Source organism: Salmo trutta, chromosome 10, assembly GCF_901001165.1.
Source record: "Salmo trutta chromosome 10, fSalTru1.1, whole genome shotgun sequence".
NCBI classification, from domain to species: Eukaryota; Metazoa; Chordata; class Actinopteri; order Salmoniformes; family Salmonidae; genus Salmo; species Salmo trutta.
The window spans coordinates 33,408,565-33,420,415 of NC_042966.1; the positions used below are offsets into that span (position 1 = coordinate 33,408,565).

Genomic DNA, 11,851 nt, shown 5'->3' on the forward strand with positions numbered 1-11,851 from the left:
TAAAAGCATCCACAAGATAATATTTTAATCAAGATAACGGAGTCTGGTACTGACATGGCTAAAGAGCAGAAGGTCCTCCCACCCCCCCAGGATCTTTGAGGATTGGAATAGTTTAGAAAAACTGATTCAACATCACCCTTATGTTCATGCTTTAAAAGCCAAACCACAGTGTGTAACTATAAAAACAGGCCACCATTGCATAGAAGATAGAATAACATGTCCAGCGGGTTAAGTAAAAATACTTTAAAGTACTACTTAAGTATTTTTTGTGGTATCTGTACTTCACTATTTATATTTTGACAACTTTTACTTGACTACATTCCTAAAAACAAGAATGTACTTTTTACTCCATACATTTTCTTTGACACCCAAAAGTACATCACATTTTGAATGCTTAGCAGAACAGGAAAATGGTCTAATTCACACATGTATCAAGAGAACAACCGTGGTCATCTCTACTGCCTCTGATCTGGCAGACTCACTAAACACAAATGCTTCGTTTGTAAATTATGTCAGTGTTGGAGTGTCCGCCTGGCTATCAATAAATAAATAAAAACAAGAAAATTGTGACGTCTGGTTTGCTTAATATAAGTAATTAGAAAGAATTAATACGTTTGATACTTAAGTATATTTTAGCAACTACATTGACTTAAGATACTTAAGTATATTTAAAACCAAATACTTTTACACTTTTTCCTCATTGAGTCATTTTCTATTACGGTATCTTAACTTTGACAATGGAGTACTTTCTCTACCACTGAACATGGCAAGCAGAATCTATAGCATTACCTAAAAATCCCATAAGCATAGAGAATAATAGAACCAAACGCACACCAATTAATCTTCCAAACTCGTACAACTCCATACAGTATTAACCTCATGAAAGACTGACAAATGGAACTCATTACCAACCATAAGCTTGAGACTTCACAGCGGACACAGAAACAGGACCTGCTTTCACAGGACATCCTTCCATGTAGCCTACTTCATTTCCTCTCACAAATGTTAATCCTTTGAAGCAAGGAGGACATTAAACAAACTAAGAAGGCATGTTTTACAAATAGGCTAGTAATAAATCGAGGTAAACTTATAGTAAATCGATAGTGTGGGCCTTTACTGATGAATCAGGATATTTCATGTACTGTAGCCATACTACGCCAACTTTTTGTATCATGAAGTGAGGTCCAAGGGTACGTTCAGCAGCTCTAGCCTGTTAGAAGAGCACCCTTATATAAGGGAATGTGTGTACCGGCATATACTGTACATTGCAAATGGGTTTTGAATGGTGTACAACGTCAGCACTGGGATTTGCTGGGGAACCAGACAATATTAAAGCCTCAAATGAAACCCATTTTGGAAAATGTAATTTTGTACACCAAGACGCGCAGCCCAGTATATACATGTAAGACATGGGGCTCCATTCATCTCACTCTCCCCAAGATAAATGGAATGAAATTATCCCTGTGTAGCTGGGTAAGGTGCCTCGGGTTTCAGGAAACAGGGCCTTGCTTTTACGGAATATATTATATATTTCCCATCAGCCTTTTGTAGTGAATGCACCCATTCAACCATCCCCACTAGGCTTCTAGTTCATGTATTGACTAATGGAAGTGAACTAATCACTCTGTGAACCAGTGAAGTTTATAATATGGCTAATGATTGTAAATCCATTTGTCGAGGGGAACGCTGCCCTGGTGAACTGATCCAAGCCGCTAGAGAAGGGGGCAGCTTTGTCAAAAGCAGCGGTCAAGCTCCACCAAATATGAAACATCAAGGTCTTTTGCTGACAGTAGCCTGGCTGTGCACTGTTCATATCTGCTCGCCTTATAATTTGTGCTTAAATCCTCTCTGTCAAGCGCCATGCTCGGATTCCAAAAACTAATTTAATTCCAGCTATGTGGCAGGGTGCAGGCAGGCTCCTAGCAAGCCAAACGTTAATGCTTCAGCATTAAACGTGAGACAGCGATGCACTGTAGCCTGATGAGACACAGCTCCCTTCAAGTATGGGTTCATAAAACAACCAGGGCCTGATTTCCCGACAGCAATGGAACTTAGGCTTATGACTGTTTTAATGATGCATCTTTCCCACAACGGCCCAAGATGTATAATGCATGTTCCAAAACACCACACAGAGCAGCCTGGTCTCAGACTAGATGTAACACAGTAAACTCAAATCTGGGACACTCAAATTAGTACAATATGTTACGTTTGGTATGGTTACATAAGAGAGATGGTTAATTAAGGCAAAAAACGAAAGTAGGGTGGTTGGTCAGGATGGATGGATGTGCGTTTAATGTGAACGTCTAGCATCCCACAGGTTTGCGAGTTCAAATATCATCCCGGACAGCTTTAGCATTTAGCTAATTAGCATTACCAGTAGCAAAATAGGACTACATTTATTGAACATTAAATGTATTTCAATATGATTGAAATAGGCCCATAGCCTACTGTATCTCTACAATAATGCAGTCTTCCTGGTTTTTCATTTGAACCATTTTTTTATACATCGGTTGTTTGTATCAATTGCAAAGACATTGGCAACTTTATAGTCAACATATCGTACGTCACAGAGAGACGGATAAACCATATGATTCTATGTTTAGTGGAGATAGTCTATAAAGTGACTTGGGAGGATGTAAAAGCGTCTAACGATGCACTTCTATGTGGCAGGTGTTAGATTACGAGCGTTTTCAAGTCGAATGCTAATATTGATGGTTTTGGGAAACAGCTCTGAGATTTAACGATGCTCCTACGAAGGTTCTAATGATGAACTTAGCCTTAAGATGCTTTTGGGAAACCGGGCCCAGGTAGACAAACACTTTTAAGTCCAAATTTAAGTGCCACTTTGGTCACACTTTATTTGGATAGTCCGAAGTATGAAAAATGGTCATACTATCAACAAACAATATGTTGATAGGCAACTGCTTGTGAAGTTTAGGTTTAGAATAAGGGTTCGGGTAAGGGTAAAGGTTCGAGTTAAGTTTAGGGTTAGGATAAGGTTAAGTTTAGGGTTAGGATAAGGGTTAAGGTTAGGGATAGAGCAAGGGTTAGGGTTAGTAGATAGTTGAAATGTTACTGATAGTCTGTAGAGCATCTACAGATAGACTATCCAAATAAAGTGTTACTGGCGCTTTTATATACCATTATAACAACAATTGAAAAACAAAAATACATTAAGATTTTTATGCATCGAGATACCAAAGTGAAAAGCAACAGTCTACCACAAAACATTGCACCTAACTCCAAACTTTATACCCAGAGGCACAGCATCCGCTATCAAAAATAAAAGTAAAGTAAGTATGATCTTATTGTACTATTTACCATTAGTCCTTGAACGTTCCATGACTTCAACTGAATTGCATGAGTTCTTTAGACACAGCACACTGCTACAATTTTTTTTCAAAGAAGTATACATTTACACAAAGGTGTAAGCATTTACTAGCTCAATTTGTCCCTTAATGGCCCCATTACTTTCCTGGCCTACCAGGGGAACCATTTGCATTCACAATGCAGGTCCCTCTCCTCTGGGTCTCTAAATTTAGCCAGCAGAGCTTGTTACAGAGCACAGAGGGAGGGGTGAGGAGCTTGTACAGGCCAGGGCAGAGTGAATGAGTGAGAGAGAGGAGAGCTTGTATAGGGCACAGTGAGAAGGATGGAGGAGAGCACAATGCCATTACTGAAGCACCTAGGTAGTGTGGACATGCCATGGGTAGAAGTAAATCCTAAAAGGAAGTAATCACAAGGCACTTACTGTAGTTATAATTAATATTGTGCTGCATTACCATAAGCTATTATCCAATTTGGTCAAGCATTAAAGATGCACTATGTAGAAATTGCTCCGGCATTTCCTGGTTGCTAAAATTCATTGTACCATCTAAACTGCTGTGAAATATATTATGGGAATTTGGTCAGATCACCCAAAAGGTTATATTGCAGCTTTAAATATAGGCCATCTTGACTAGTTTGTACATTAATTACCGACCAATGTATCGATATATACTTTATCTTTTTCAAATTAAACCATCTTACTGAGAGAAAAATAGTTTGGGCATTCATCTTAAGATAAATAGGTGAGACAAACACATATCACAATCATAGTAAATAGATTTTTCTCAACCAAGTAGTTATCAGCAAGAAACGGCTGACACATTTTAAGAGGCGAAAAAAGCTTGACATTGTATAGCTAGCAGTGTGGGCTGTGGAAAACTTCCAGGACAGACCAAAATAAACTGCATGAACACTGACCTTGAACACGTCGACCTTGCTTACCCAAGCCTTCTTCACACACGGGTTTAAATAAATGACTCCACCATGGAAAGCATGTCATAAAGGGTTGTGCCTAACAGTGCAACCCATAACTGGTAAAGATCTCTGGGCCATTTGAGTAGATAGTCACACCAGGTTTGTCTTGACTGCTACAAGGAATAGCCATAGCGTGTAAACTCAACATTTACTAAAATGTTTTTAAATCTTTCAACAATGAGCTAATTTTATTCCCTATACCCGATACTGTAACTTAATTGATCAAGTTTTACTAGTTACACTTTGCAGAATTCATTAATATTGTATGATTTAATGGGGACTGATGTGAATTGAATAATCAATGGAGTAAGTATGTGAGAAACATTTTAAAATATTACAAGTTCACAACACCACTTGAGATATTGGCACCCAATATGTAATTCGGCCAAGAGACCTTGCAAGAATGTTAATATTTCCTGACAGGGTGGGTTTGGTTAAATTGCATTAACAAGAGTATTCCAAACTATTGCAATACAGCAGTGGGAAATGTATTTACTTTTATCCATCCCTTGGGAACAAAAACAATGATTATGCTTCTGGGGCAGCTGGGATATTTTTTGGTCATAGCCCAATGAGGAGGCAAATCCTCGCCAAAGTGTGGAGTCTGGCGATATGCCATCGTTTTTTAAACCTGGCTAGGCCACGAAGAAGAGTACTAACTGAGGAAATACCATTCCCAAACAGATTATTAAAAAAATGGAATTGTAACAAAGTCAAGTTTTAACAAGGAGAGAAAATGAAGATCCATCACAGCAATCTAACCGCTCCAACGTGTTTTAGGTTTGAGGATTGTAGTTCTACTGTCGGTAAATCTAACCGCTCCAACGTGTTTTAGGTTTGAGGATTGTAGTTCTACTATCGGTAAATCCCAAGATTTTGGTTGAGGTCAAGATTCAGCTTTTGATTGGTATTGTATTGCATTTGTCAACCAACAAATAACCACAAAAGAGAAGATCTTCATATTATTACATTTTATGACTACGTACATGTGGAGGTAAAACGGAAGCTAATCAAAACAATTTAAAGAAATATAGAAAGTATTACTCTTGATCAGGGTTGAGTAAGACAATATCAGGCACCTTGGAAGAAAGAATCCAGGTCCTTTGTCATTTCTGCTGCCACCTCCTGAGACAGGTTCCCTGGTCCTGGTGTCTGGCGAGGGGGCGTGTTGGTGGCGGGGTTGTCCTCCCGCTTCACCTCTACCTTCACGCCAGCCACAAGACCACCTAACAGCTTCTGGCTCTCCATGAAGTACTGCTTGGGGTGATTGAGCGATAGCCCAGAGTCCTCAATCTGACAACACAAAACAGAAAAAAGTTTTGTAAGGTGTCAGATGGTAAAATGAATACCGGTTCAAATGTTAATGAGCTAGAAAGAGTAGTGATGGTCAGCTTTGACAGACATGTTAGAAAGAAAAAAAATAAGTTATTTTACAATTTTCATTGAACAAGTGTAGTGAACTGCTGCAATTCCTCCCTCATCTTTCAAGCCTGGCTGTGTGATTGGGATGGAACACACCGGCTTTGAAGTCTCCCTGATTAGTCTCTCTCCTGCCATCATCTTGATCATTGTCCAATTCCTTTGTCTAGCTAGGAAAATGTTAGCTAACTACTAGACTGTATATCTCAGCAGCCCTTCGACGGAAATAGACTTCTTACAAAAACAAGAATCAAAGAAACAAGTTCAGTACTGATCTAAGAAAAAAACTCTCTCTCCTGCTTACTATCCTGTCTCTGTTCACGGTCTGTCCAGCAAACTTTTTTTAACGGTTTTTTTTTAGGAATGGGGGAAAAATCTCAGAGCCACAGGTTGCTGAGTAGAGAGCTTTCCATTACACCCTGATCTGTCTCAGTTTCACCACATTACAGCAAATGGCACTTGGCCTTCTGGCTGTGAAAAATGACAAAATGCATAAACATGAAACAATCCGAAACAGAGATCAGAAACAAATCAATCTTTGAATGATTTCGCTGCAGCCCCCGCCCCTTCCGCCCACTCCCCTATTCCGAGGTGAAGCACATCGGAGGCTCCACTGGACACTATTTCATTACTCTTTCTATTGTTTAATTCATCACCAGTGTAAATATTTGATCATTTAAGTATTATATTTTGACCTTTAATAAACGCTGCCAAGGACGGAGGAACGACTGCGATCTATCTGTACAAACCCACAGATCTGGAACCAGGTAGGACATGTAGCCGAGTTTGAATTCTCCCAGTCGCAGGTACGGGGGAAATTAGTTGGTCGTCTTTGTGTCCCATGATGACTTAGAGATGAGTGGCTGTAGATTTGGGGGATGGCCCAGACCTCCACACAAAACAGCTATGCTTTGCGTATTAATGTCACAAACGTGCAGTTTGGAAGACAGCACAAAAAGATTTGCCATCAATTTCATAAATTCACGAGTCAGTCAGAATTCACTGAAAAACACGTTAGAGGCATTGAAATCATTCTCCATGACAATGTGAGTATATTAGAACAATAAATGAGAGGAGAAACAATCACCACAAATATGAATCATAACCGTTAAGCTTAGTAGCAAAGTGATAAATTGCAATGGTGGACTAGTTTAGGGACATTTATGATACTATCTAGTCTAGATATATTGGTATTGTAAGTAAGGCAACTTTTGTTGTAAAGAAGTTATGTAGAGCTGAAGCCAGTAGGCGGCCAATAATAATTTAGGCTGGTAACCAGGAACAACGTGACCCCCCCCCCCCCTCCCCAAGGGTGTAGCTAGGTCACAACAGACAGTGTCCTTTGCCTGTCCTCTCTTCAAGAAGCAAAGTGGCTTTCATCGGGACCGACTTTCATAGTGACTTACTCTCAAGTAACCAAAAAAGGCTAGGTAGTCTAAAACCTTATTGAATCAGATTGATCAGAAATCTGTCCCATTAAAACATATTGGGGATTAAGGTATAAAGTGTTATACATGTACTCTCTCTGGGTTATCAGATTGAAATGTGATTGAGGATATTAGCTGCATCTGAATAAACTTTTCACCGGAGCGATGGCTAATACATCACATCAAAGACCGCTCCCTTCTCTCCTTCTCAGACTCAAATTAAACTGTCACATAGCAGATAGTCAACATTTATATCTGGGTGCTACGTGCCCACATTCTCACCAGGATTCTGGCACTTCAACTGCGTTGAAAGCTGAGGGACAGGGGCACGTGATAAAGAAATAATCCTGACTGACATCTCTATATTATTGCCTTCTCACCGAAACATTTAAAACACCACCTCTCTCGATTCTGTCAGTTTGCAGAGCGTCCAATTTGAATAGAATAAACAGCGCAGCACGGTAAATCTGACGAATATTGTCAACATGTATTGGAGAGACCAACTTCCCAAACTGCCGCTTTTATGGCTTCCCGAAAATAACACATTACCAAACCCCGAGATTTAGCGGTATGTCAGAGAAATCACTATGACCAACGTGCATAACAGCACAGACATAAAGAACAATGAAAACAAGTTGCCACACAATTTTTTTTACATTCTCCCTCTTAAATAGGGATATTAATAACCTTGAACGTGACTGAAACTGCTGATCCAAAGGTCCTCCACTAAAATACATTAGATCAAATAAATACTCATTAAGGGCTAAATTAATTTAAAATCTCATAATAAACCCATACAACTTAAACGGCTATGACAGCTAATGATGGATGTGATTACAGAGTTTGGTGCTCCTCCAGAGACTTCATGCATGTGCAGCAGGGTCCTCCCCAAGGCCCTCACAAAAGGCGGGCAGGCCGCCCCAATTACATCCGGCCCCGAATGAAAAGCGTCCTTACACTGTGTGACAGCTCAGAGTACTTCTGGCAGGTCAGTGCATTCCCTCGATCAACTCCAGCATGTGAAAACAAGAAAGGAAAGTAGAGCGAAAACAGAGATGAGAGGTGTTGGGAGTTATAAAGAGATCTTAAATTATTATTCGTATAGAACAGGAATGTTGCATAAGAGAGGATTTGACGTTAACCAATAGCATTGGCTAGACGCTATAAGCAGTTGCAGGAATAATTCTAATCAAAATCAAATCAAATGTTATTTGTCACATGCGCCAAATACAACAGGTGTAGGCCTTGCTGTGAAATGCTTATTTACTACAAGCCCTTTCAACCAACAATGCAGTTCAAGAAATAGAGTTAAGAAAATATTTAGGAAATAAACTAAAGTAAATAATACTGAAAAGAATGAACATTGCTATTATAGATGGAGCGTTTGTGTTAAGGTTGCTAATTATGGAGAAACGTCACAGCATTGCATTAACGTGAGGCTCAAAGTATTACTGGAAATAATGCTTTCCATGACACTTAAATACAGCACAGATAAAAAGAGGGAGATAACTAGAAATGATCAAACAAAAATAAGTGATTTACAGGGTTTGTGTTACAATAATGTGAAGCACAAAACCCCAACGATCTTTTTTTATTTTCTTCCTTAAACTATCGACCAGGGCCTGGTTTCTCAAAGCATCTTAAAATCCCCTAGTCTATGGACGCACTGGCGCATCAATCTAAGTAATATAAAAAAAACATGCCATCAAAATCCGTCAGTTTAGCTAGAGATATCTTTTTTGTTGTTGTCTTAATTAATGGAATTATGGAGGTAGTTTTGTGCCTATCTAAACAAAGGTGTTAAATATGTGTAAAAAATAATAATATATACACACATACTGTACCAGTCAAAAGTCTGGACACACCTGCTCATTCCAGGGTTTTTCTTTATTTCTACAATGTAGAATAACAGTGAAGACATCAAAACTATGAAGTAACACATATGGAATCAAGTAGTAACCAAAAAAGTGTTAAACAAATCAAAATATATTTTATATTTGAGATTCTTTAAATAGCCATCCTTTGCCTCGATGACAGCTTTGCACACACTTGGCATTCTCTCAACCAGCTTCATGAGGTAGTCACCTGGAATGCATTTCAATTAACAGATGTAACTTGTTAAAAGTTCATTTGTGGAATTTCTTTCCTTCTTAATGCGTTTGAGCCAATCAGTTGTGATGTGACACGGTAGGGGTGGTATACAGAAGACAGCCCTATTTGGTAAAAGACCAAGAACAGCTCAAATAATTAAAAACCATCAAGCCCTGTGGTGAAACTGGCTCTCATGAGGTCCGCCACAGGAAAGGAAAACCCAGAGTTACCTCTGCTGCAGAGGATAAGTTCATTAGAGTTAACTGCACCTCAGATTGCAGCCCAAATAAATGCTTCACAGAGTTCAAATTACAGACACATCTCAACATCAACTGTTCAGAGGAGATTGCGTGAATCAGGCCTTCATGGTCGAATTTCTGCAAAGAAACCACAACTAAAGGGCACCAATAAGAAGAATAGACTTGCTTGGGACAAGAAACATGAGCAATGGACATTAGACTGGTGGAAATCTTTCCTTTGGTCTGATGAGTCCAAATTAGAGATTTTAGGTTCCACCCGCTTTGTCTTTGTAGGTGAACGGATGATCTCTGCAGGTGTGTTTCCCACCAAGAAGAATGGAGGAGGACGTGTGATGGTGTGGGGGTGCTTTGCTGGTGACACTGTCAGTGATTTATTTAGAATTCAAGGCACAGTTAACCAGCATGGCTACCACAGCATTCTGCAGCGATACGCCTTCCCATCTGGTTTGCACTTAGCAGGACTATAATTTGTTTTTCAACAGGACAATGACGCAACACACCTCCAGGCTGTGTAAGGGCTATTTGTCCAAGAAGGAGAGTGATGGAGTGCTGCATCAAATGACCTGGCCTCCACAATCACCCAACCTCAACCCAATTGAGATGGTTTGGGATGAGTTGGACCACAGAGTGAAGGAAAAGCAATCAACAAGTGCTCAGTATATGTGGAAACTCCTTCAAGACTGTTGGAAATGCATTCCAGGTGAAGCTGGTTGAGAGAATGCCAAGAGTATGCAAAGCTGTCATCAAAGCAAAGGGTGGCTTCTTTGAAGAATCTAAAATATATTTGGATTTGTTTCACACTTTTTTTGGTCACTACATGATTCCGTATGTGTTATTTCATAGTTGTAGAAAATAGTAAAAATAAAGAAAAAACCTTGAATGAGTTGGTGTGTCCAACTTTTGACTGGTACTGTATATACCGTGCCTTCAGACATTATTCAGAAACCCTTGACTTTTTACACACTCTGTTACGTTACAGCCTTATTCTAAAATGGATTAAATAAAAATAATTCCTCAGCAATCTAAACAAAATACCCGATACTGAGAAATTAATAACAAATAAAGAACAGAAATACCTTATTGACGTAAGTATCCAGACTATTTGTTATGAGACTCAAAATTGAGCTCAGGTGCATCCTGTTTCCATTGAGCATCGTTGAGATGTTTCTGCAACTTAAATGGACTCCACCTGTGGTACATAATTTGGAAAGGCACACACTTGTTTATATAATGTCCCACAGTTGACAGTGCATGTCAAAGAAAAAACTAAGCCATGAGGTTCAAGGAATTGTCCGTAGCGCTCCAAGACAGGATTGTGTTGAGGAACAGATCTGGGGAAGGGTAACAAAAAAAGTTTGAGTCAAAAAATGTTCAGTCAACTTACACGGTAAAAGGGTTAAATAAAAAAATTCAAACATTAAAGGTCCCCAAGAACACAGTGGCCTCCATCATTCTTAAATGGAAGAAGTTTGGAACCACCAAGACTCTTCCTAAAGCTGTCAGCCCGGCCAAACTGAGCAATCAGGGGAGAAGGTGCTGGGTCAGGGAGGTGACCAAGAACCCTATGGTCACACTGACAGAGCTCTAGAGTTCCTTTGTGAAGATGGAAGAACCTTCCAGAAGGACAAGCATCTCTACAGCACTCCACCAATCAGGCCTTTATGATAGAGTGACCAGACGGAAGCCACTCCTCAGTAAAAAGCACATGACAGCCCGCTTGACGTTCGCCAAAAGGCACCTAAAGACTCTCAGACCATGAGAAACAAGATTCTCTAGTCTGATGAAACCAAGATTGAACTCTTTGGCCTGAACGCCAAGCGTCACGTATGGAGGAAACCTGGCACCATCCCTATGGTGAAGCATGGTGGTGGCAGCATCATGATGTGGGGATGTTTTTCAGCGGCAGGGACTGGGAGACTGGTCTGGATCGAGTCAAAGCTGAACGGAGTAAAGTACAGCGAGATCCTTGATGAAAACTTGCTCCAGACCTCAGACTCGGGTGAAGGTTCACCTTCCAACAGGACAATGGTCCTAAGCACACAGCCAAGACAACACAGGAGTCAAGGACAGTCTCCGAATGTCCTTGAGTGGCCCAGCCAGAGCCCGGACTTGAACCCAATCGAACATCTCTGGAGAGATGTGAAAATAGCCGTGCAGCATCGATCCCCATTCAACCTGAAAGAGTTTGAGAGAATCTGCAGAGAAGAATGTGGGAAACTCCCCAAATACTGGTGTGCCAAGCTTGTAGCGTCATACCCAAGAAGACTTTGTCATTATGGGGTATTGTGTGTAGATTGATGAAGGAAAAAAACTATTTAATACATTTTAGAATAAGGCTGTAACCTAACATTT

At 40.0% G+C, this 11,851-nt stretch overlaps 1 pseudogene; it reads right to left on the reverse strand.

Moving 5' to 3' along the window:
• Positions 1 to 5,184: 5,184 nt before the first annotated feature.
• Positions 5,185 to 11,851, reverse strand: part of LOC115201587 (DNA primase large subunit-like) — a 104,165-nt pseudogene continuing 97,498 nt past the window's right edge.